The sequence below is a fragment of the Protopterus annectens genome, chromosome 9.part0 (genome assembly GCF_019279795.1).
Source record: "Protopterus annectens isolate FY-2018-M chromosome 9.part0, PAN1.0, whole genome shotgun sequence".
Taxonomy (NCBI): Eukaryota; Metazoa; Chordata; order Ceratodontiformes; family Protopteridae; genus Protopterus; species Protopterus annectens.
The window spans coordinates 838,879,168-838,906,778 of record NC_056743.1 but is presented as its reverse complement, the minus strand read 5'-3'; the positions used below and the strand labels follow the sequence as shown (position 1 = coordinate 838,906,778).

The 27,611-nt window shown below is 41.6% G+C and overlaps 1 protein-coding gene across 2 annotated transcripts in view; it reads left to right on the top strand.

Annotated features, from left to right (window-relative positions):
• SYNGAP1 (synaptic Ras GTPase activating protein 1) overlaps positions 1 to 27,611 on the top strand; it is a 2,730,366-nt gene that overhangs the window by 124,579 nt on the left and 2,578,176 nt on the right. The gene's annotated exons all lie outside the window — the stretch shown is intronic.

Sequence of the window (27,611 nt, the reverse complement as noted above, 5' to 3'; positions counted from 1 at the left end):
GACAGGTTTGACCTTCACTAGGTGTAACACTTAGTGGTGCTACTAGGTGTCACCCTTGTTGTGAGTCACATCTTCCCAGGATGGGTGAGCTGGCAGTGGCTGCTTACTCCCATTCTCCTTGGCAAGCTCTTAAAGCACCTGATCTAAGAAAACTCAGGTGATCTGTCATAGTCAGGCTTTATTCCTCCATGCCATGGGCTTTGCTTCTATTCCCTCTCTTTGTCTTTTGCCTACTGCAAAAATACATCCCTTCATCTGCTTTCATCTAGTGCCATAAATAAATCATAAGATGACTTTGCTACCTCTTCTGTGTAGCCTGTATTGGGATATATAGTGCCATCCAGCACAGGTAAAAACATCTTAATAAATTTATTTTTAATCTTTACCCCCATTTATTTTTAAGATCTAAATCTTAGAATATACTGTCAGTGAAGGAGGATTACACATTTTATAGAAAATAACAGCATGCTCAGGTAGGAAAATATTTATTGATGGTAAAGCTAGACTTCAAAGATGCCTAGCATCCCATTTCCTTTGGCCAGCATTTCAGACATTTCTTACAATTTTCTGTACCTGACTCACATTATCATTTCACTATCTTACTCTTTAGACTATTATCTGTTGCTCCAAGGGTGTTTGCAGAGTATCTAGCTCCAGCAACTGATTACTACACACTTCAGGTTGTTCATATTTCCTATACATGGATTATTGTCTTATACCTGTAGACTCTTTTTCCAGTAGTCAGGAGTCCTTAGCAAGTGCTCAAAATCTTCTACTCAGTCTGGATCTTTAAGTGAACTTACAGAAGTCTTCTCTCATGCCTTCTAACAAAATTCTTTCCTGGTATGTCAGTTAGATTCTGCCCTTTCTCTCTTACAAAAATCCAATGGTACCTAAGGTCAGTTTGGACTCAGCATCTATATACCCTTTATCTTTTCAGATCCCCATATTGGGTATGTAAGTTTGAAAGAAAAATACTCAGCACTCACTTCCTGCGACATTTGTAGGCTTCCCTCTTAGGATATACTCAACCAGTCAGCTGTCACATGAAGAAGGAGGGCATCTGAGCTTGTGAAAGTTGGTCAGTACTGCATTACCTTGGCTGATAACCCAAATTCCACTGAGGAAGTGAAGAATTCAAACATCTACTGTCACAGGTAAGTATGACTTATGCAACTGTACGTTTCTGTTTTTGCAGCTTCATAGCTTAACTCTCTACATCAGACCCTTGTGGTACAACAGAGAAGTGTGACAAGAGAAAGGAGTCAATAATGCAGTAATAAATGAGTTCAAAGATATGATAATTGGGTTTGAGATTATACATTTGAACAACAGCCCCCCCAAATTAAATTTTGTTTGATAATTCCCTTAGGACTCAAAACTTCCTGGTGTTACTGCTAAAACATCAAATGAGTGGTAGACTAATCACCAAGTCAATAATTCAAGGTTCAGAGAGGGTCATTTCCACCCCTAGTGGAATATTTACAATGTTTGCCCAGTATTTTGTTGCACTACATAAATGGGAAACTTTCAAACAGCAGACATGACAGAGGCTTTCTGCCTTTCTGGCATCAATTCCAGTGCCACAGGTTTTGAGGAAACACTGTGATGCCTTGGTTCACCCAATTATGCAAAAAAAAAAAATAAGTATGCACCATCTACATTACCATTAGCTAAATCTTTAAGGTCAGATGGCCTACTCATTAAAGTTTATGGATGGGAGAGTCATAGATTTGTTTTAAACTTTAATAACTGGTTAATTTTATATTAACTCATGCTAGTCCATTCCTCCTTCTCTTGGCAGCAGGCAGTTATCTCTCATATGTTAAAGTCTAGTAAGGATCCATTCAATGTTGTATCGTATATTCCTGTCTCAGTACTAAATCATGATTATAAATTATTCATGATAATCATGGCATCCAAATTGGCAGGCAACCTGCGCACATTAATACATCCAGACCAGACTGGATTTGTCTTGAGGAGCAATACTGCTGATAAATTACTTAAGACACTCCTCTAATGATTGATGATGCAGAAAAACATAAGGTTTTCCTGCTGCTTGCAATCTGGATGCAGAAAACACATTTGATAGAGTCAGCTGGGATTTTGATTTGAGTTGTTGCAACATATGCCCTTTTCTCTTATTTTTACTTAGTTCCTGTAGTGTCTATACACATGATCCACTGCTAGGATTAAGAAAGGTAGTAAACTTTCTCCACCTTTGATATGACAAGAGAGACCAACCAGGGCTGCCCATTCTCCCCACTACTATTCTCTTTATACTTGGAACCCCTAGCAACAAAAAATGTAGCAGAAACTGTAACATGTTATTAGATATTTGGGAAAACACATAAAATATATATATATGTTAATGATTCATTGTTTTTTGTTGTATTTAACATTCCTGTAAGGGATTTTTCCACGGTGTATCAGTCACTCGGTTACTGTCACATTATGGAAATTCTCAGGATATAACATATATGTTCAGAAAATGGAGGTACTTAAAATTCATTATGTACCTTCATGAGACTTGCTGCAACAATATCCATTCTGTGGCAAGGAGTCTTCCATTAAATATTTGAGGTTTCATCTGATTAAATCTCTTCAGCAATCAGTTCAAGGTTAATAATGAGGAATTGATTTCAAAAGTAAAAAAAAAAATAGTTGTAACATTGGAAATTAATATGCTGAGAAACAACTCTGAGAATACAGGTGGTAACTTGGGTTGTGCTTCCACTGGTGTTTTACAAAGTGCATTCACTATGTGAATGGTGATTTGACTAAATAACATATTACTTAAATTTATGTGGGTACAGAAGGAAACGTAGGATTTAAAGCAAAATTCTTTCACTTGCTGTATTTCTGAGTGGATTAGGCCTACTGGACTTTGAATATTATGTAAGCAGAATACATTGTAAGATAAGATCTGTCTCAGACTAGTCACTGAAGCATGTACTGCAGTGTGGAAGAGTATGGCTCCCCCTCATATGGGGTGGGTATAGCTCCCCCTCATTTGGGGTGGGGGGATCAGGAATATTTAAGATTTTGGTGATGGATTTGCAAGCTTCATGTGCGAATAAATCAAGCATTTTATCTACAGTCCTTAATTCAGATGTGCAAACTCTGGATAAGAATAATATGGAGCTGTGAAAAAAACATATTTACTCCCACATATCACTCAGCCTTTTTCCTCTTTCGTCCCACTGCAGGGCACATTTCTTTTTAAGGGTTGTAATGAGTTAATGTTTTGGGATCAGGTTTTATTTGCTGGCATATTGGTCTCTTGGGATGTGTTCTCCAATGGATATAATTTAGATGATCAAAGAATGAGCCTGTATCTTAGTTTATTCATGGAGACACAAAAGTTGAGTATTGTTGGGATGGGGTGGACACTTACCCACGGTTAATCTTACAAGTTCATAGGTAAATACTAGTCTAGCTGCCCTTGTGGGTCATTTTAAGTCTAGTCAGTTTCCTTTTTTGTGCATGAATTAACCTTTTGGCCTTACCCATACCATGGTCTGTACTCAGTAAGGACTCTGGTGTACTCCTTAAAGGACAAATTGGTAAATCATATAAAGCTTTAATACAGGCAAATATATGAAGTACTGAAAAGAACAGAATCCTTTAGGAATATTAAGTTAGTGTTTCTCTGATTGTGTAGTCTTGGACCTGAATGCTGTTGGCTTTTGAACAGACAACCAGATCTATAACATTTATATTTTTCAGTTAACAATATCTATTTAATCTTTTATACCCCTGCTAGGTTGGCCAGGGTGTTTCACTTGGCAGATCTGTATTTCTGGAGATGTAGTAAATGAGAAATAGGGACTTGGAATCATATATTTTAGAGTTGTCCTCAATTATCACAATTTAAGAGGGAGCTACAAGATAAATTGCAGGACTCTTGGAATAGGTCCTTCTGGACCTATTTTTTGTGTGTATCATGGATAACTCTAACATTTCTAAGCCTGAGATGGTGGCAACCAGTTTGGTAATGGTGTTATCAAAAAATGTGTTACCAAGATATGGAAGTAGCCATTACTCTGGATCCTACACAGTTTGGTTTTGTGAAGGGTAGATCATGCCTGCTGAACTTGGTCGACTTCTTTGAGTCAGTAACCAGAGCTGTGGATGAAGGCAAGGTGGTTCATACAGCCTACCTTGATCTGGCCAAGGCCTTTGTTGCCATTCCCCACTCAGGAATCATAGGAAAACTCACTAAGCTAGGCATCAACCCCTGTGTCACTAGGTAGGTTGCAAACTGGCTCACAGATAGAGTCCACAGTGTAAAAGTAGCTGACTCCAAGTCAGACTGCTGACCAGTGACGAGTGGAGTCCCACTGGGTTCAGTTCTGGGTCCTCTCCTGTTTGGTATCTACTTCTCTGATGTCCAGGTCAACACAAAGGGACACTAGCTGACAAAGTTTGCAGACGATTGCAAGTTGAGAGCTATTATTAACTCCCCAAGTGATGTTGACATCCTACACAAAGGCCTCACTGAGACCAACAACTGGTTTCAGAACCATGGCCTTAAGCTCAATGCCAAAAAATGTGTCGTCATCCCCCTTGGGGAAAAACCCAGTTCCCTTGAATTACTACATTGATGGTTGTCCACTGAACACAGAAGGTGTTATAAGAGATCTGGGAATACAGGTTGACATCAACTGTCTTTTGACCACCACATTGCCACTGTTGTCAGAAAGTCCTTCTATGTGGCACATCTCATTACTAAGGGTTTTGCATCCAGGAAGAAAGAGGTCATTGTCTCCCTCTACTTTTTCCTCATTAGGCCAGTCATTGAGTGCAATGCCCCATTTGGCATGTACCTCACTAGACACCTGCAACAACTGGAGAGGCCGCAAAAGTACCTCACAAAGAGGATCCTAGGCCTTAAACACTTGTCCTATATGGACAGACTCAAAAACTCCAACTATTCTCTATCTCATATCATCTGCATAGAGGCGATCTTTGCTCGAGTTAAAAAGCCATGTCTGACTGGCTGTGTTAGAAATGGCTACATCTAACTAAATCCCAATCCCTCCTCGCCACACGCTCCAGAGACCTCAACCTCATTACCACAATCAACAGAACATGCTGGAGGGACAGGTGCATAACCCGGAGACTGGCCATGCTATGGAATAAACTTCCCATACATGTCAAGCAGAGCACCTCACTGGCCGTCTTCAAGAGAAATCTTGATGAGTGGATGGGAAATAGAAAATTCTCCCCGGGGATCATTCCAGTGGCTCTACTCGAAAGCGGCACTAGGAACTAAGGTCGGGTGGTACGCTGCCAGGGTAATCCTATGGGCTAGGCTTTTAAAGGCTTCAGGGCCATTAGCCTAGTACACACCTATGAACCCTGTAATTCATAGGATCTGATGATTTTTTTTTACTACAAATATATAATTATCCAGTATTTAACCATGACTATATTATTGAGTTTCTGAAAACTTGAAAAAAAATCTACGTTTATGCAGGGGATAAAACCTGCAAATTATATATACCAACTCCAAGACTGCACTAGAATAAAGAAAAGGGTAAATTCCCCTTTGAGGTAGTTCTGTGGATATTGTGTTAGAGAAGGGATCGAGGAATTTACCCATTTCCCTACTGCAGTGCAATCTGGGAGGTGTTTTTTGGTAATTTGATCATATGGTCTCAACCATATAAAGTTCAAGTTTCAGAAAACTCAGTAAAGTCATATAGACCCATATATATATATATATATATATATATATATATATGTGTGTGTGTGTGTGTGTGTATAGCTTTGGGTATTTTCCCAAATGTAAGCTAATGAAAAATCCATTCTTTATTCATGTAGGTTATGTCAAATCTCTCAGAAGCAGCAAAAGGTAAAAGGAAAAATGTCCATTCTATCGATATTCCCTTCTTCCTTTTTCTGTATGGTATCAGGGCATTATGGCCTACATGTCAATTCCTCTTGCATTAGAACTAGAGCAGGTGCATTTATTTTGCTATTGTCAAACTCCAATCTCAGCCTTCTGATACAAAGAATATAGTACTAATATCTAAGTTATAATACAGTGACCCATCATTGTCCTGTTCCTTTTCCATCACCCGCTGTTTCATCCATTCTTGCTACTCTGGACTCTCCACACTTTATCCCCAGAGCCAAATGTATCCTTGAATCCAGAATCTTGCAAAGTCAGTCATTTTCTTGGGGCAGAAAAATTACATTCTTCAGAAACCTTTTAGTGCACATTGATGTAGGCACTTCAGTGTATTTATAGGTTCATAGGCAGGTACTAGGCTATCGGCCCAAGGGCCTAAGTAAGCCTAGCCGACAAAGTTCCCTGGCTTATGCCACCCAAGAAAGTTAATTTCCTGTGCCCCTGTCGAGCAGAGCCACAGAAGTGATCCCCAGGGTGTATTTCCTATTTCCCATCCACTCATCAAGATTTTTCTTAAAAAGTGCTAATGAGGAACTTTGCTTGACATAGATGGGTAGCTTTGTTCCAGAGTATAGGAAGTCTCTGGGATAGGAATCTATCCCTCCAGCATGTCCTGTTTATTGCGGTGACAAGGTTTAGGTCCCTAGAGCGTGTAGCTCATAGGGATTGGGATTTCTTTAGCTGTAGCATGTCCAACAGCTCTGGGTTTAACATAGCTTTATATGTTAGGCAGAGATCTCCTTGGAGTAGGCGATATGCTACAAAGTAAACCTGGAGTTTTTTGAGACGATCAGTGTAGGGCATCTGTTTGAGGCCATTAATCCTCTTTGTGAGGTACTTCTGTGGCCTTTCCAGCTGCTGCAGATGTCTTGTGAGGTACATTCCAAAAGGGGCATTTTTCAACCCATCTTGTGACGTAGGGATTTATACCTAGTTTAGTGAGTTTAGCTATAATTTCAGAATGGTGGATGGTATCGAAAGCCTTGGCGAGGTCAAGATAGGGTGTGTGAACCACCTTATCCTCATCTACGGCTTTGGTGACTGCCTCAAAGAAGTTGATCAGGTTCAGAAGGCATAATCTGCCTTTTACAAACCCGAACTGGGTGGGGTCCAGAGTTTGAAAGTTACCAGTGCCTTTGTTTATGAGTTCTATGATGATACGTTCCATGGCCTTGCAGACCAGGTTCGTCAGGCTAACAGGGTGATAATTCCCAGGATCAGTCATGGCTCCCCCTTTGTAGAGTGGGATAACTGTTGCTGTGCGCCATTCAGTGAGCACAAAGCCTGACGTGAGACTATGATTGAACATGGTGCTTAGGTGGGCAGACAGTTTGTTCTGAAGTTCATGTAAAACGCAGCCTGGGATGTTGTCCAGTCCCATGGATGCTATGTTTTTGGTTTTAGAGAGTACAGCTTTTACCTGCATAGATGTGATTACAGGGACTCTGCATTCTTCCTGTATAGGTATGGGTCCTTTAGGGGTGAAGGGGGGGTAAAGTTAGCACTGACCTATCTGCCAGGATGTTGGCAATATCAGTTGGTTCTGTAATTTTCGTGCCTTTGTGCTGTAACTCAGAGCAATCTGGGTGTTGCCATTGACATTCTTGACATAGCTATAGAATGCTTTGTGTTGCCCTTAGAATCAGTGGCGATTTTGTTTTCGTAGCTAGCTTTGGAGGATCTTATAAGGGATCTCAGCTTCTTACTGAGACTGACCAGGGAGCTCCTCCACTCATGGGATTTTACTCTTTTGCAACAGTTTCTTCCTTCTGTTGTAGAGTTTGTTTATGGCAGGGGGCCCCCAGATTGGCTTCCTTTTTTTTGGAGGAGAGCATCTTGGTTCTGTTTGGGATAGCATGATCCATGCACTCGTGTAAGTGCTTATAGAGTGTATTTGTGTAGGATTCAGCAGTCATAACTGTATGTCCATCTGCATGGGTGTCATGAAGTTCACCACTTTTGTCTTAAGAAGCATGAAGTTTGCTTTGGAGACATTTTTTAACATGGTTTCCTTAATTGTGGGTGGGCGCGGGGTGCGGATATCTAGGGTGATTAACTTATGGTCAGATCTGACCAACGAGGAGTTGACTTCAGATGTGGAACACCGGTCACTCATGTTGGTAATGACTAGGTCTAGGATATTGTTGCCCCTGGTGGGGGTGTGGATAAGTTGATTCAGGGCATTGGAATTTATGAATTCCAGAAAGCATTGAGCGAAGGAGTTGGTACATGAGTAGTTTTCCCAGTTAATGGTGGGGTAGTTGAAATTGCCCATTGTTAGGGTGTTTGGTTGAACCCTGATATTTTCCAGTATATCAAGAAAAGAGAAGTGGGAATCCTGGGTCATGGTGGGGGATCTGTAGCAAGCTACAATTTGGATTGCAGTTTTGTGTAGAGTTAGTTACACTTGGATAACCTCGGATGCATTATGCTGCGCAGCTAGCCTAGATGTGTGGCTATCCTTAATGAATATGGACACACCTCCGCCTGTGGTGTTCTGGTCCAGGTTAGATGGCCAAAAAGTGTGGTATGAGTTATTGCTTGGTAATGCAGGGGTGCTGTCTAGAGCCTTGAACCAGATCTCAGTCACTGCACAGATATCGATGTTCTCCACTTTAAAGAGTGCCTCGAATGAGTGCATTTTGAGATTTAGACTTCTAGCATTGAGTAGCATTACCCTCAGTTTTTGCATTCCTGTTCCTGCTATGGTGGTGAATTTGTCATTTGAACCTTGCCTAAAAAAGGCACTATAGGGGCGGCAAGACCCTTAGCCAGTATCCGGAATCCCAGAGGCGACAGGTGCAGGCCATCTCTGGCAAAGCGTCGTGGTCTGTTGACCATGTCGCCCCAAGCAGAAAGACACTGGATCCCCTTAGAATGACACCAGAAGATTTCCATGTAGCGCAGCAAGTGTTTTGATTCAGAATGCTAATGTAATAGTTTTTTTCTGCATTTTTCCCTTCAAACATTTTATTATACTTGTTTGGTATTTGCATCTCATGATTAATTATATTGACATCATTCAGTTTGGGAGCACAGAGTTTCATGAAGTCACTCTAGTTAACGCAAATCCGTTATGGTGGCACAGTGCTGCTGTACTGATTTTGACATTGTAGAGCTGTGTAGGTAATGACGTTTTCCTCTTAGCTCCGAGATTGTATGATCTCACAGTTAGTTTATATACAGTAACAAGGGTGTGGGGAGCTTAGGGTGCTTGCCCACTTGTAGAAACTCTTTTGAAGTTACTGCCAACTGTTTGAGTTTTAGCTTTGTACCAGCAATATTTTTTGTTACAAGCTTATACTGTTCATTTAGAAATTATGTTTTTGGGCTGTTCTTGCCAAAAGAGAAATATCTTTAGTTACTGTGTACTGTGACTTTCTAAAGAAGCCTGTGCCAGTTTAGTTCATAAAATATTATAATATGTATGTGTTTATGTTCAGAAGTGAACTATATCAAGAAACTCTAAACTAGAGCCTAAGTAACAGCCTTGTGGTTTGGGAACATTTTTACATATCAGTCCTAAACTTGTGTTTTTCAGACCATATCATGAATGCAGTGATTTTCATTTTCAAATACAGTAGAGAGTCGATTATCCAAACGTCGATTATCAGAACAGTCAGTTATCAGAACCAGCCTTCCAAAGTTTTCGGGTGGGAAATATCATAATGTCTAAAAATGTAAACATTATATGTATTTGCCTGAGCATGTTTTTTTGAGCTTATAGCCAGCTCATGTGTGAAAAATATTCTTTATTGCCCATTAGAATCACTGAATGGTTGAAAAGTGTATTTCTGCATGCAGAAAAAAACAAGATTTTTAGAAGTTTTTTACCCAGTTCAATTATATGTTTGATTATCCGAACTACCCTAGGTCCCAATTAGTTTGGTGAATCGACTCTACTGTAACTGCCATAATTTTAGAAGTGTAAGATTATTTTATAGCCTGAAAAAAAGTTTTTTTTTCTTTTGCTGTGCAAGTTTATCTTTTGTTCAGGATATGAAAAGCAATGTTGTTTGTTTTTCTTGGGATATAGTCGTAAGCAAGTACACTTACTAAACATCTAAGACAGTATCTTAAAAGCTACAATTTTGGAACACATTTAATTTGATAAATCCGTCTTTTTAATCTTGGCAGTTTCAGCACTTTGACCTGTAACTTCCTATGTAGCCATTTTATCAGCATGTTTCATAAAAGTGTTTAAACATCCGTGCCAAAATGTTCTATGTTCTTCAACACTGAAAGAGATTTTGTATTTGGTGTGTGTAATTATGTTCTTAGTGAGACCTGAACATTTTCATTGTTTTTGAATGAGTGTCTTTTAAAAAGTGTATGATGAAATTCAGGCAGACATGGAAAAAAAATCACAAAAATTCAAAAACTAAACAAGCACTGAATCTGATGACAGTAAGATTGTAATGGTAGCATTTTCAGTATTTGATATAAAACTCATAATAGAACTACTTGTTGGGATTACTTTATGTGAATTTTCATAGCTGTAACAGATATGGTAATTTCTTGTGCACATTCTCTGTGAGATTAACTTCAAATAAAACATTTTCACTATTTCTTTTTGTTAAGTAGTTTCTTCAGCATAAGATGTGGATCAAGAATATGGAAATTCTTGGGTTTTTAAGACATTTCATTTATAATTGCAACCCTGAAGCTTTGGCACTTCAGTAATTTAATTCCTAAGAGTATAGCAGATTTGTCAAACAGCCTTATGGGTGTGATAACTGTGATTTAAGTCTGGGATAATTTATTATCTGATGTTGTCAGTCTTCATTCATTCTTGACTGATGGGTTCGGTTCGGACCTCTCAGAACCGACTCGGCCATTATGCATATCTCGTGCCAGCAAAAAACTCTCGAGTTAAGGCTGTACCTACAATGCCTCTGTCCCCATTACCTCAGATCTTGTTTGCCGAGTAGAAAATTGGACACTTCAGCCAATGCAGTCAGCTAAGTGCTTTAAATTTCTTCTTTCTAAACATATTTGATTAGACATTTTTTGCTAGATAGTTTTGCGATGTTGTTGACTAAGTGACTGTTTTTCCAACAAGTTCTACCCACCCTTTTTACCTTTCAGTAAGCCTTATTACCATCGCAGGTATTAGGCCTCCTCCCTTCTTCTATTGCTGTTGGTAATCTCTTACACTATGGTTGGTATCCTCTTTTCCCCTTTTTCTTCCTTTACCCATTTGGGTAGTTTCTACGTATACCATTATTGGTATATCCAAAAAAAAAAAAAAAAATTTCTTTCTTGTCCTTCCTCTCTGTTGTGTGAGTGTGTGTGTACATGTGTATATCAGTGACCTAACTAACTTTTCAATATGACAGAGAAGCAAATGGGGACATTCAGATTTAAGCAGTGTCAAGACTGTGGCAGAAAGATGCCCAATTCTGATGGGCATCTTTCCTGGGTGTACCGAGTGCCCCTCACTAGGACTTGAGTTGTACTATTTGTCAGGGTTTTAGCACCTGCACTTTAACTGAAAGTTGCAATAAGCCTATTTTGAAAGGCTTATTGAAATCTCCATTTACTGAAGCCCTATCTAAGGCAGAGACTTCAAAATCTCCTAAACCTAATGTAAAGAAAAGAAGCCGCTCTGTGCAGACCTCCCCTATGGCACATGAAATAAAGTTGCAAAAACTGTAGGTTTCAACGGTTTCTTCGGAACCTAAAGCCAAAGTACCGAAATTAGCAATAACATCATCTCCGGCACCGAAAACAACTAACTCCTCATTGGTGCCGTCAGTCTTTGAACCAGCTCAGACTAAAATCTCTTCGGCACCAACCACTACTTTGGAGCCGACGACCTCTTTGGCACCGACAGTAGTTTCTGTTCAGCCTCCACTGTCCTCTCATTCGGTTCCACAATCCCCTGCCGTACAACAGCCTATGGTGCTGAAAGTCGATCTGCCAGTTATCCCCAGGAATAGATATTCCCCTTCAGTAGACCCCTTTTTTTGTCAACAACTGAGCCCCTTTCTAGAAAGGTCTGAGTCCCCTTTTGGAATGTCACTCTGTTCCTCCAGAATTGGATGTAGTCAGATTAGTGGATCAGCTTTTGGCAGCCAGAGACCTCCCTGCACTGTCACAAACTTCTCTCCCACCCGCAGCTGAGGCTTATTCTCCAAGGACTCCACCAGTTTATCCTCCTTCAACTTTGTTTCAGGGCTTGGAGCCCCCCACTTCGACGCTTCTGGTTCCAATTACCTTGGTGCTGACAGTGGATCTCACCTCGGTATCAGAGTTGACTCTGTGGTCTTCAGCTCGTTTGGATCTGTCACACACCTGATACCGCGGTTTGGCTGTTGGTTCCAAGATCCTTGGACTGGTAATGTTTCCGTGATGCCATCTACAGCTCTTAGGGTCATGGCAGTTTTGAGCCCTCTCTTTGCTCCTACTCTGGGTGGCAGCTCATCAGAGCGGTGTGTGACCCTGATTCTGAGGTTGCTTTTCTCAGTTCTGGGCTCCCATCCCTCTTCGGGGTGCCTGGCTTCCAGATTATGGAGAGAGCTTTGGCCTCAGCAGGCCCCCACCTGATTCCATCCATGTCGGAGTGCCATATTTTTGTTTCCTCTGGTTCGCAGCTTTCACATTCTGCTACTTCGGCCAGCGGGCACAAGAGCTGCAAAATGCCCAGGTTCAGGGTCCCCCTTCTTCGGAGTCCTCCTCAGAACCTCCCCTGAGGTAAGAGGTAAGAGGGTGTGCAAGAGGAAGCACCTGGATTCTCCAGAAGAATCTTTCACTGAAGACATAGATTACGATGAAGGGGAAGGGTCCCCAAGGTCACCTCTAGAAGATGTCTCTTTTGGAGACATCCTGGGAATATTAAAACAGAGAGGTGACTGGAAGCCCTCAAACTCATCCTCCGAGGAATCTGTCTTCTTGCAAGCTTTTCATGCCCACCCTTCTAGTTCTTGGATGACCCTGTCTGCTGATGACCTAGTTAAGTTGATCATTCAGCAAGCATGTAAGACTACTGACTCCATAGAGCCTATTCCCCAGAGACCGGATAAGATTATTTCAGCCCTGGAGGATCAGCCCCATTGGTCTAAGGGTCTAGCAGTGTATGACATGGTGGTGGCAGCGGCCACCAAAAAGGAACTCGCCAGTGAGAGTTCAAATATCCATCCTCCTAACAGAGAGTCTCGGATGATGGATAAATTTGAGAAGTGGGTTTTTGCTTCATTGACATTCACTATTCGGTCCTTGAACTTCTTCGCACACTTTACCAGACTCCAAAGGGATCCGATAACTTAGCTTTCAGACACCCTTGCAGAAGCAGTATCTGACAGGGTTTGAGATAAATTAGCCTCTCAGCTTGCCACCCTGGAGTCTATCTCAAATGTATCCATGCAGCTTATTGCTCTTACCACTGAAGGGACATCTAGAGCAGCAGGTACATGGGTTGCTGTTAGGCATCATGCCTGGATGCGCTTGTTTGATTTCATGGAACCCTTTAAGTCTTCCTTTTACAACACTCCTGTTAATGGTACTTCCATGTTTGGCCCAAAAGTCAGAGACTCACTAAGGTGTGAAAAAGATGGAAAGACCCTTTCTGCTGTGGGCATTCAGTTTTCTGCTCCACAACAACCTTACTCCAGGAATCAGAGGAGTGGAAAAATGTGGTTCAAGAAGACCCAAGGGCCTTTTCAGGACACACGTGACTGTTCCTCCTGGGGCTGAGGGGGGAATTCTTCTGGAAGACGCTCCTGCCATAACAGAGGAGGTGCCCATAACCAGGGCTCCAGATATTCCTTTCCTGGACAACCCTGTCAGTGCTCCTGAATGGAGGCCTGATTGCTTACCTCTGGAAGCAGTTGGGGGAGTGTATTCTCTGCACCATTCAACCTGGCTTACAATAACTTCAGACATCTGGGCGCAGAAAATAATTACCAGAGGTTACCATATTCCCTTCAATCTTTGCCCAAAATCCCAAAAGTGAATCCCCAATGTTTCTCCCAGTCAGAGGGATCTAGCAGTACTAGAGATTCAAAAGCTTTTTCAAAAAAGAGTCATCCTAGTAGTCCTACCAGACCAAATAGGATCCGGATTCTACTCAGGATTATTTTTAGTGCTAGAAAAGACAGGAGACTGGAGACCAATCTTTGGATCTCAGCCTACTGAACAAATTTGTACAACAGGCAAAATTCTGAATGGTCACGGTTCAGTCAATCCCTCCCTTTCTAGAGAAGGACAATTGGGTGTGCTCTATAGATCTTCAGGATGCATATTACCACATAAAAATGGAAAAATTCTCAAGAAGGTATCTCTGCTTCCAGCTAGGAGCCAGTCATTACCAATTTCAAGCACTGCCCTTCGGTCTCACAACAGCCCCCAGGGCATGGCAGTCTTAGCAGCTCATTTGAGACTACAGGAATTCCACGTGTTTCCATATCTAGATGACTGGCTCCTCACTGCCGCCTCCAGGCATCTACTGCTTTACATCATAGACTTTGCTCTACATCTTGCTGACACACTAGGCATTTCAGTCAACAAAGAAAATTCACAATTGACTCCCACACAGGATTTGGAGTTCATCTGAGCAAGATTAAATACAGTATCCTGTGTAGCCTGCCTTCCTCTCCATAGACTGTTGAAACTCAGATCGCAACTTCCAAGTAATTATTTCCCAAAACAGAGTTCCTGCTCATCTGGTACTACAAGTTCTGGGATCCATGGCAGCAACAATAACATTAGTTCCCCTAACAAGATATCACATGAGGCTGCTTCAGTGGCTCTTGTCGTCACAGTAGTCACTTCTAACTCACCCCATGTCCCATCCAGTCTTGATAATAAATCACTGCAAAAAGGATTTATCTTGGTTGATGAAACCAGAACAGATTCTATGGTGTTGTCCCTTTTCCCCCCTCTCATCCCATTGCTGTAGTGACCATGGATGCTTCCCAGATAGGGTGGGGGATGGGTTCTGGCAAAAGACTGTTCAAGGCACTTGGTCCCCGCAAGAGGCCAATTTGCACATCAATATCCTAGAATTGAGGGCAGTGCTTGTAGCATTGCAAGCATTTCAGGCTGTCCTTCCTTTGGGGACAGTTGCAATCCAATCAGATAACATGTCTGTAGTGTGGTATGTCAACAAACAGGGAGGAACCAAGTCCTACACTCTATGTTGGGAACCTATAAGGATTTGGCAATGGGCAATCGCTTCCAACCGCTTTCTCGTAATAATGCATATCCCAGGGAGCTCCAAGGTAATTGCATACAAACTAAGTAGATGTATCCTCCTGCCTCACGAGTGGTCTCTCAATTCCAACATAGCAGCGAAGATCTTTCGTCGATGGGGTCAGCCTTGCTGTGACCTATTCACTTCTATAAACCACAAATGCAGCAGCTACTTTGCCCTCATCCCCCCTTGCGGGGAGTCCCTGAGAGAGACACTTTTTGTCGGGACTCCTGTATGCCTCTCCTCCAATTCCACTGATCTCCAAGTTTTTCAAGAAAGCCCAACAGTTGAGAAACAAAGTGATTCTCATTGCACCATACTGGCTCCATTGTCTGGTTCCTCTTTCTTTGACCTCATCTCGTTCACCATCCATGGACTCTGGACCCAGCTCTGGACCTACTCTCTCATCCTCAGGGTCTAGTTCATCCCAGTCTTCAAATTCTCAAGCCGACGATGGCTTGATTTCTCCAATTCCAGTAACTGCCAGGCAGAATAAGTTGTCCTCTCCAGTGCAAAAGATACTTCTGGCCTCTCATAAACCATCCACCAGGAAGCTTTACCTTGGCAAATGGAAATGATTTTCAGTTTGGGCGAGTGCAAATCTCATAGACCCTTTCTTGGCATCATTTGACAAGGTCCTGGAATATTTAGCTACCTGGCTTTTATGTTTACAATTAAGGTTCATTTGGCTCCCATTTCAAATTTTCATAACAGTTTTGATGACCGTTCCTTGATGGCTCATTGTTTATGCAAAGTTTTTCATAAAGGTGCTGTGCAATTAAAACTCCCTTTCAAGTACTCTGTAGCACCATGGGATTTGTCCCTAGTCTTACAATGTCTAGTTCGACAGCCCTTTGAGCCAACAGCTACTTGCGACCTGAAGTTCTTATCTTGGAAGACTCTCTTCCTAGTAGCTGTCCCATCTGCTAGGAGAATTTCAGAGTTACAGGCTTTATGTGTGAAACATCCATACATAATTTTTCACAAAGAAAGAGTATCACTCAGAACCAGTCCCACCTTCCTTCCCAAAGTGGTATCAGAATCTAATATCAGCCAGTCCATAGACTTACCAGTTTTCTTCCCAAAATTTACAAACAAAGGAGAATACTGTTTACATTTGTTAGATGTCCACAGACAATTACATTTTTACTTGGACAGAACGAAATCTTCTAGAAAATCAGACCAACTATTTCTGTCATTTTCAGGACCCAGATTGGGCAAGCCTGTATCAAAGGTCACCTTGTCAAAATGGCTAAGAGACTGCATTAGCTTTATGTATGACCAAAATAAACTGAAGTTATCAACTACAGTTAGAGCTAATTCTACAAGATCTGTTTCCACTTTAAACAGTCTTCCATTCCAGAGCTTCTATGGAAGACATATGTGCAGCTGCAACTTTGACTACTCCACATACCTTTATCACTCATTACAAGTTAGACATGGTCTCCAGGGGAAGAGCATCCTTTTGCTCCGTGGTGCTCAGGAATATCCTTCCTTAGGGCCTCCCAAGAGCTAAAGTAGCTAGGGATTCCGACCCATCAGTCAAGAATGAATGAAGATTGACAACATCAGATAAAGAAGTTATGTTCGTATCATAATATTCCATCTGTGTTGTTGATCTTCATTCATTCTTGACATCCCACCCGCCTACTCCCTCCAAAAGACTCCTGGAGGCTCAGACCTAGTCCTGGGATGTTATAGGGTTATACCTTAGACAGGGCTTCTGTAATTTCTTAAATACTGGACAAACTCGATCTGAGGTAATGGGGGGAGAGAGGCATTGTGGATAGAGCCTTAGCTCAAGAGGTTTTGGCTTGCACGAGCTATGTATAATGACCAAGTTGGTTCCGAGAGATCAGAACCGAACCCATCAGCCAAGAATGAATGAAGCTCGACAACGCAGATGGAATATTATGGTAAGAACATAACTTCTTTTTTCATTGTTTGGCAGTGGTAGTGCTAATGGAGATGTGCATAGAACAACTTTCTAAGCAAGGCACGGACAGACAAGGTTGTATTGTAAAAAGTATGAACGAAGTTTACCATAAAATATTAAAATCCTTAACTTCATAAGCATGTTTAATTCTGCCAGTTACCTTATAACTTTTTCCACTTTTCATAACCTGCATACAAAATGTACAGTACGCAGATTCCTTAAGGGAAGCACTTGAATGTGACATCTTCCATTTTTCAGGTCCAAGCCAAAATCCTTATGGTACACTGCCAAGACAGCTTTTTACAGCAGTACTAAGTATGAGTACATGACAACTTATTGAATACTGGTATACTAAAAGACATAGTACTGAATGCAAACTCCAGAAATGTCAAAATGTTGAAACTTTATAAAGTTGAATTCAAAATACCTTCCGAGAGCTTACATGTGTTACATGTATACACTGCACCAGTACACAGACAGCACTCCTCTGTTAGTAAAATCAGGAAACGAGTACTAAGATGCCTCTCTGGTAAGGCTCAAGTCCTGCTCTCTACACATATAGGGGAGTGGGTATTTTGATTTTAACATTTTTTACATTTCAGGATTTTGGCATGTCAACATTGTCACTGTTATGACTTTCAGTATATTGCTTTTCAGTAAGTTAACATGCACCCATTAAACATATTTACTTATGATGTAGACAAACTTTGGCAATGGCAGATGTTTGTTTTTAATGAAAAGTAAGACCCTATAGATGTGAAAAGACTATTTTAAGTGCACAAGAAAGTGACACAGAGTAAATATCTTCATCAAAAGGGATCAAAGCATATAGTATAAAATTATATTGTAATATATAAGGTAGATTAGCATTGTTTTTCATTATTAATGTATGTAGTAGTAAAATATTGAAGTTTGCTAGTAATTTTGTGGCATTTAGAGAAGGCTACTTATGATTCTGTAGCATTATGATTTGCGGAAGGACAGAAATAATATAAAATGGTCAGTAAAGGAGATACCACGGTCGGTAAAAAATAGAATCACCAGTAGGATGCAATAAAAACAAGCAAGGGTGAAATGTATTTCAATTGTCTTTATGTTACATGAAAAAGTACCAAGGGCAAAATGCACATCTCTTTCATGATACATGCCATTAAATTAATTAACTTATTTATTGTAATTTGTCTTTTATGCCTCAGTAACTAAAGAAAGACCATACTTTGATTTTGAAAAATGCAGATAATTACTATCCGATTTTCCTTCCTTTATAGTCTTAGGGTAATGACTTTGGAACTCTGTATGGTATCCTAATGTACATCCCTACCAAAGCTGCAAAAAGTGGTAAAACACCTTCATCTCTCTTAAGTCAGTGTCTTTTGCTTTTTTATACCTTCATTTTTTTTCTTGTGGTACCACACCCATGCTTGTTAGCAATATTCAGATCTGAAGTTGTCATTTTCATTCATTCCTCAATTGATGGGTCTCAGATCTGACCTCAGATCTGTCTCAGCCACATGTACTTAGAGATTCGGATCCAACCTTTGAGCTCCTCCCTTTAACTACAACGCCCCAGAACCATGTAGTACCTCAGATCTCACTTGCCGCTTTTTCATTTCAGACGTAGACCCGCTCTGTGGAGCTTATAGGGTGTTTTCCTTGAGATTTGTGAGTGTAATTTGCCAATTTTATTATTATTCTCTTTTCTGTCATAGTTTCTCTTTCACCTTTCCTCCCTTTTAGTGTTTTGGGATTCTACCATCATGCATTCTTTTCTTACCTTTTTTTCTAGGGTACTTGTTGATACCAATATTGTTACTTCTTTCCCTTATTTCTCTGGTTTTCCTGCCCTCCTGATTGATTAATTTGCATGTGTTTACCCAGCTGGTCCAGCTGTGCCAGAAGTGCCCATTTTCAGTGGAGTCCCGGGAGAGACAAGCTCCACAGATAAAGACATTTCACATACAATACAGAATTTACATTGATAAAGATATTTAGTACATATTATTGGCAGGTTATACAATTAGTGAAAAAAACAGTACATAAGTAATCATTCTCAAATCAAAGATATTATACAAGCAATACAGTGTATATACATGCGAACATTCCATATGAGTAGTTTTCACCTAGCAAAATTTATATATAGGACACTTCAAGCAGTGGGTGCAAAGCAGATATAGGAATTCGTTAAGAGACTAGGTACTTAAACTTTTCACACATTTAGGAGGTATAATAGCTGAGCGATAGACTATATGAGTCCTGATGCAGGAATCAGCAAAGTCAGTGGATATTGTTGCAGATATAAGTGGTGGTATAATATTAAGGTAGGCTGCGAGAGCACCTGAATGTCTTGCCTGGTACAGTGGTAGGTTTATAAGGGTTAGGAAGAGAAGGAAGTAGGCAGGAGGGATCAATGGTAGGACAATGAGGGTTAGTAGAAGGGGAAAGTGGACAGGATGGATAGGCGGAGTTAGTAAAAAGACAGGTGGATGTGAAAGGAGGATGCAAGAGTAGTAGAGTGGGGGTGAGAATAGTTGTAATGGTTGAAGTTAGGTTATATGAGATGTGGTGTTAGCACATGTGCACAGCCAAGATAAGGAGAGGTGTTGTTTCAGGTATTTCTTGAAGAGGATTACTGAGTGGGTGGATCTAAGTGTTGGGGGGAGCGAGTTTCAAAGTTTTGCGATGGTAAAGGAGTAAAGCATCTGGCCAGCTGAAAGTTTGTTTTTTTCTACATTTACGAGCAAATGGTTGTTGAATCGGAGTGATCTGTTAGGATGGTATAAAGTGAGCATAGAAGATAGAGCTGGGCACACGGATGGATTATGAATGAGTTTGTGAGCTGTAGTTAGTTAGATAAAGGTGAGATACTTGGGAAGTTCAAGCCATTTTAGGTTGCATAATGATAAGCAGTGGTGGGATGAGTAGGAGGCATTAGTTACAAACTTAGCAATTTTGTTGTAGCATGAGTCTAGTTTGGACTTTAGAGAGGACTGAATGTTGGTGAGAAGGGGGCACCGTATAAAAGAGAGGGTAATAGAAAAAAAGAGGCAAGGGAAAGTCAGGCTGATGCACTGAGTAGATGTTTGTGTTGGTAGAGAGTGCCAAGCTTTTGATATGTCTTTTTGACATTGAACTGGATGTGCAGGTCGAATGTGAGGTTTTTTTCTATGATGACACCATCTGTTGATAAAAGTAAGACGTGCAGTAGCTTTTACTGGTTTGTAAGGGGTTCCGCTCTTTGTGCTCTTGTATGCAGGCAGTTGCTTCAGGTTTTTTGTTATGTTTTGTTTTTGTTGGACCTTAAAATGTGTTTAAGGGAAGTTGTGCACACTACTGAGAGACACCCATGGGACACAGAGAAACAGAGTAAATAGGGTATTGCTTGGATACCATTGTTGGTGCTTCGTTTTCTTTGATTTTTCTAAATCTCTTTTTGTCTCCCTTTTTTGGTTCTGTTATCTTGGCTGAAAAAGCTATGGGTTTTAAAAAGTGCACTTCCTGTGGGCATACGATACCTAATTCAGCCTGCAGAGAGTGTGTGTACGGTTTGGGAGTGCCCCTTCTTGAAATTCATGTTCCATTTGTGCTGTGTTTAACACTCTGAGTGATCACTGCAGTAAGTTAGTGTTGAAAGTGTTTGTTCCATTGTCTGCTTCATCTATTTCAGGGACTCAGCCCCCTGCCAAGAATCAAACGTCTGCTTCAGAGTCCAGGAAGCACAGAAAATAGTTGTCCAACCATTCTCTGAAACTTGCTACAGCCTCGAAGCTACCAGCCAAAATTGTGAGATTGGATCCAACTGTTGGGATGTTTAAATCTCCTAGGACCCGATCCCCTCATTTTTCTACTGAGCCCACTTCTGCACGGCTCTATTCAGTATCTCTACAGGAAACACCAAAGAGGATGCCATGTCCTCCATCCAGGTCTTCCCGGAGCCTAAATGAAGCAGATGTGGATAGAATGAGGAGGAAGTTTCTCAGGGTGTGAGCCTCCAACCTGCTTCTCATTGGCTTATTTCTCCTTCTCCGATTTGTCCAACAGTTTCAGAGCCCTCATATCTGAGAGTCTCAAGAGTTGATGACAGCTAGGTCTTCGACTCTGACTGTGTCCCTGACTCGTTCAGAGTTGATCCCTCTAGAGCATGAAGTGTCTCAGAGCAGACCCTTTAGCTCTCAACCTGGGAGATGGGTTTGATTCTGAGGTTGTCAGAGGCATCCCTTCCTCTTGGCACTATGGTGCGAAACAGCTCACATCCAACTCCTTCCTTGTGGCAGGAACCAGGGCAGAATTGGGGATCAGCAGCTCCTGCAGCTTTGTCTCCGGAGCAGCTGGCAATGTCTTCTCCCAGGTTTTCTGACTTTGAGGTGGTGAAGAGGGCTTTTTCTCATCAGAGAATCCAGTCTACTCTTATTTCTTCAAATCCTACCCTTCTACCACCATTGGATCCAAGTTCTGAGCCTCACCAGGCTGTTTTGCGGGGACTGCCAGCCCGTTCAAACTTTCAGACATTTCCTCTTCAGAAACTTCCCCTCTCTTCCAATACCTCTCCAGATCATCCCACTGACAAGGTACCATGAAATAAGTTGTGCAAAAGGCGGCACATAGATTCCCCTCAGGAATCTTTAACTGAAGACACTAACTTCGATGAAGGGGAGGGGACCACATGGTCTCCACCAGAAGATGTCTGTTTTGGAGCCATTCTAGAGATCCATAGCCAGAAAATTGGATGTTCTTCTAATCTCCCTTCCCAAGAGGAGTCAGTGTTCCTGGAAGCCTTCGGGTCTGACCCATCTGTGTCCCCCCCAGCTGATGACTTTATAGATCTGGCGTATTACTGGGCAGGGAAGGAACCAGATACCATTCCTTGTCACCCTGACAAATTTCTTGATGCTTCTAAAGATAGGCATTATTGGAGTAAGGGCATTCCTATAGATGCCATGGTTGTGGTGGGGGGGTACTAAAAACAGAGCTGACAGAACAGAGCTCTTCTGTCCATTCTGTAATAGAGAGTCCACAGTGTTGGACAGATTTGGCAAACACATTTACGCTTCAGCTATATTTGCTCTTCGTTTGCTGAATTATTTGGCACACTTCACTAGCTTGCAGAGAGGTTTGAGTAAAGAATTCTCCAAATCTCCTCTTGGAACCATGTCTGTGGAAGAGCACAGCTATCTTCACAACTGGCCACCCTTTAGTCTGTCTCTAATGTGCCCATGAGGTTAATCTCTCGTGCAGCTGAAGGTGCCTCATGGGCGGTGGGTTCAAGCATAGCTGTATGGAGGCATGGCTGGATGCATGCACTTTTGCGATTTTGTGGAGCCATTCAAGTCTTCATTCATCAATGCTTCCTTTGATGGATCTTCCTTGTTTGGTCGAACAGTTAAAGAAATGCTGTCCTGCAGTGAGTAAAACAGAAAGACATTGTCTGCTGTGGGAATACGTTTTCTACACTACAGAGATGATTTTCCAAGAATCAGCATGGAAGTAAAAAGATGTGGTTCTGAAAGTCACAAGGTTCTTTCCAGAATTCACAAGGGAACCCCCCCCCCCAAGAGGTGGAGGGGGGCTCAACGGAAGGTGACACCCTCATGGCAGAGGAGGCCCTGCAAAAACAAGGGCTTCAAGGTACCTTCTCAGATAAACTCTTCCAGCACTTCTGAAAGGTTGCCCAACTGCTCTTCTCTGGAGGCAGTTGAGGGGCATTTGTCTCTGCACCCAGAACTTGGGCATCAGTCACAAATGACACTTGGGTGCAAAACATTACATCCAGAGGCTGTTTCATCCCTTTTTTGCAAATCCCACCAACCAAATAGAAAAGACTCCCCAATGTTTACCCAATCAGTGGCAGTTAGCAGCCTTAGAAATTCAAAAGCTTCTAGATAAAAGAGCTGCCCAAGAGGTCCAACCACACCAGAGAGGATTTGCAACTTACTCAAGGTTCTTTTTAGTGCTAAAGAAGACAGAGGACCTGAGACTCATTCTGGACCTCACCAATCTCAATCAGAACGGTCATGGTTCAGTCCATTCTGCCATTTCTACATGATTGGATATGCTGTATTGATCCTCGGGATGCGTACTATCACATCAAAATGAACAGATGTTCCTCAAGATATCTGCTGGTTCTGCTGGAGGCCATTCACTATCATTTCAAAGCCCTGCCCTTTGGTCTCACCACAACCCCAAGGGTGTTCACCAAGTATATGGCAGTGGCAGCAGCTCACCTGAGGTTGCTCGGATTTAGAGTGTTTCCTTACCGAGACAACTGGCTTCTCACCCCCCCCCCCCAATCAGTCATTTCCTCAAAATATATATGAACTACTTGCTCCAACTAGGTCAGTGTTTAGGCATCACAATCAGCTATGCCAAATCTCATCTGCAACCTGTTCAAGTCTTGGAATTTATGGGCATCTGCCTGAACACCACCAGTCGGCTAGCATTTCTTCCGTCAAACAGAGTGCAGTCTATAAGATTTCAAGTAGGACAGATTCTTTCACACCCATCCCCCCCATCCAGTCTCATCCTCTGGCATTTAGGATCAATAGCAGCTGTTATAACCTTGGTCCCAATCCCTCAGTTCTATATGCATGTTCTTCAGTGGACTCTGGCTGTTCACTGGCCAATTCTTCAATATTCTCTGTCCTCACTGATAAAACACACTTGGGTTTGCAGAAATTACCTGCTTTGGTAGGTGTAATCCAATGGAGTTTGTCAGGGGCACCCCTTTGTGTGTCCCCACTTGAGCCACAGTGACCACAGATGCCTCCCAATTGGGCTGGGGAGGCCATTTCTTGAGAAGGACAGTCCAAGGCACATGGTCCCTAGAAGAGACCAATTTGCATATCAGTGTTCTAGAGATTAGGGTGGTTCTACTAATGTTGCAGGCCTTTCAGAACTCCCTCCCTCTGGAGGTAATTTTTATCCAAACAGACAACATGTCCATGGTTTGGCACATCAACAAATGGGGAGAACCTGGTTCTTTTTCCTTTCTTGAGAAGCAGTGAGAGTGTGGTAGTGGGTTATCTCCTCTAAATGCTTCTTTTGACAATGCACATTATGGGGAAGTCCAACATTCTAGCAGACATACTCATCAGGTCCATTCTCATGACTCACAAGCGGTTTCTCAATCAATTAGTATTGGTGATGATTTTCTGTCACTGGGGTCAACCTTGCTGCAATCTGTTTGCCTCTCCCACAACAAGTGTAGCAGGTTATTTGCCTTAATCCCCCCCCCCCCCCCCATTTGGTGTTCTGGTCTCCTTTATGCTTATCCTGTCATAACTCTAATCCCCAGATTTCTACAAAAAGCACTTTGATTGAAGAGCAAGGTTATCCTCATTGCCCCTTTTTGGCCTCATAAGGTGTGGTTCCCCTTTCTTTGGGCTCAACTTCTATGTCCACCTTGGATATTGGACCCCAGTCCAGATCTGATTTCTCATCCAACGGATCCAGCACCCAGACATTGCAGGCCCCAAATTAACCATATGGTTTCTCCAATTCCTCTAGTGGTTAGACAGCCCAGGCTTTCCTCCCCGGTCCGCCAGATACTAGTATCATCCTAGAAAGCTTCTGCCAGGAAGATTTACAGAAATAAATGGAAAAGGTTTTCCTGTTGGGCCCATCAAAGAGAATTGGATCCCTTTACTGCCCCTATTCCTGCTGTTCTGGATTTCCTAACATTGATATTTCAAAAAGGAGCTAGTTTTTCCACCATCAAAGTTCATTTAGAAGCCATCTGAAATTATCATACTGGAGACAATGCTTCTCCTCTGGCTTCATCCAAACTGTGCAAAGCTTTCTTTAAGGACTCCATTTAAAAAACGTACTCTACCCTGTGATCCAATGCTGTTACTTCAGAGTTTAACTCAGAGCACCTTTGAGCCATTGACCAATTTGACCCCAAGTTTCTTTATGGAAAACCGCCTTTCTAGTGGCTGTTACCTCAGCAAGGCAAACGTCTGAAGTCCAAGCACTCTACTAAAAATCTCCTTATTTGTTTTTTCCTAAAGATAGGGTTACCTTTATGAACTAATCCTTCCTTTTTACCCAAAGTTGCCTCATAGGGGAACATCAACTAGGTCATCAATTTACCTGTTTTCTTCCCCAGCTTTTCCAACAAAGGAAAATACATAGTTTATCTTTCAATGTACATAGAAAGCTCCATTTTTATCTCCATAGGATAAAAGATTTTAGAAAAACATGTCATTTGTGAATCTCCTTTGCCTCCAATAGATTGGGAAAACCAGTTTCCAACTTTACCTCTTAGCAAAGTGGCTAACAGATCACAATGACGTTTGTTTACAGTCAGTAAGGTCTTTCCTTGTCCAGACCTCCTAAAGCTATCTCCACTAGATGCATGGCTACTCAGGAATATCCTTCCACGAGGGCCAGACAGATTCACGTAACTGGGGATTGTGTCCTATCATTTGAGGAATGAATGAAAATGACAACATCAGATATAAAAGTTATGTATTCACCATAACTATGCATCTGTGTTGTCCATTTTCATTCTTCCTGAATGTCCTACCCTACTTCCCTCTGCCTTTTCCTCTGGGAGTGACCTGATAGTGAATACTGAACCACTGTTCCGTGTTTGAGCCCCAATCTTTCTACTGATGTTCCTTCTTTCTTAGCTTTGGTTAGTCTTTTTGCAATTAGGGCAGTGAACTTGATCTGTGGTATTACAGGTTTCTGTGGCATTATGGGAAAAGGGAGGATCTTTAGAGTTGGATCCAAAAGTCTAGGTAAATGCAGCTGAGTGGGATCCAAGGATGGATCCGAGACACATCAGCTGAGGAAGAATGAAAATGGACAACACAGATGCATAGTTCTGGTGAGTACATAACTTTTATTTTTACAGTGATGACTGCCTCAGACTAATCCACATAAGTAGCAATTTGCCCTTTAGTGCTTTCCAAAATGGTCACAACTTGCACTTTTTCTTATTGACTTTGTACTTCAAGATCCTTGACATGCCTAGTAGTTTTACCCATTTATTCCCAGTTCCTCTGAGATTGTGGATTATCATTTGTTGAGAGCAGCAATTCATTCTGTGCTAGACAGTGGATTCTTGAATAGACAACTGTCAGCAGAAGGCTGCCACTGGGGTCTTGGTTGGGGACATGTCACTATTAGCATTCCCAGAAGTTAAAGTGAGGTTAGGTCTTTAGCATCTTCTGCAGTATGCCAATATAACAAGCAGGCTTTTAGGTGGCAAAATATACAAACAGTTGTTAAGTTTAGCTTTGTAGCTTTTGCCATCCAGTGGTCTGAGCTGAAGTTGATGTTGTGTCACTTTTCAGTAACAAAGCTTAGACACATGGACAAAAAAATGTTTTCCCTCCCTCCAACTGACCATCAGCTACTGCCAGTTCCTCTCATCACTGTGGACCTGCCTTAGCCACCCCCCCTGGCTCAGCCCTACCCATATCTAGGGCCAGTGAGAAAATCAAGGGCACTGGTGCAGAATCATACTGCTGTCAGGAGTATAACCTAACTCCCACCTCCCTCCAGTCTTGGCAGCTCCACAATTGCTACCCTTAGGAGGTGCATGCTTGCTTTTGGACTTGTGCATACTCCTAACAAAGCAGTTCAGAACTCATGCAGAATGGAGTTTGCCAGGCTTGTATGCTGCTTATTGCAACAAACCTAGGCTGCCTCTATCCACCCAGAATAGTTGAGCCGACATTGGCCTCTCACTACCATTGTTGTCCCACCTCTCCCCACCCTACCCTACCCCACCGTTGCTCCTCCAGTGCCTGTACTACTGATCGAACATGTCATCTGAGGCACAGTAATGGGAACCAAAAAAAAAACATTTTGTCAAAGTATTATGCAGTGAGCAACTTTGATTCCTCAGCCTGAATTTCAGAGAATGCTGGGGATCTCTACAGGAAAATGTTTTAGAATTAGTATGCACAGAGTCTTGTCTTTCTTAATGCATTTAATAGTTGCAACTTACTGTTAAGTTTACCGAGTCAATGAATGCATGAATATGTTAGTAATAAGCTTGAAGCCAGTAAATTTGTTATGTTCAGATACAGCCTGAAAGGAAAGAATAGAGAAAGCGAAGACATAAACATTACAAAACATGCAGACATCATGAATTTAAACAGAAATGTCTGAACAAATCATTCTCACTGAGTGAAATATGACAGCATACAGTGCAGAACATGCAAAAAGATCTGTTTATGTCCAAATTGAAAGTGGGAGGTTAACGGGAGCAAGAATATGATGCATTTTTTATTATTATTTATTTATTTTGTTTAACTAGGTGAAGTGGCTGAAGGAAGGAACCTTTTCAGCTGTGACCCAAAAATTAAATGCATTCAGAGTTCTAGAAAGAAAACTAACATTCATTCTAGTGTAGTACATATAAATGGATATTGAGTGAATATGATAGGTAGGCCTTCATCATGATGTGCCAGCAGCAGCAGAGAAACCATCAACTGTAGTTGTTAGTCACATTGGTATTAGAACCCATACATTTTGCTTCACTGAACAAGTAGGCTTTTAATTATGGCATGAAGTGTGCTTAAATGAAGAAAGGGTTATTTTCCTGTGGGTTC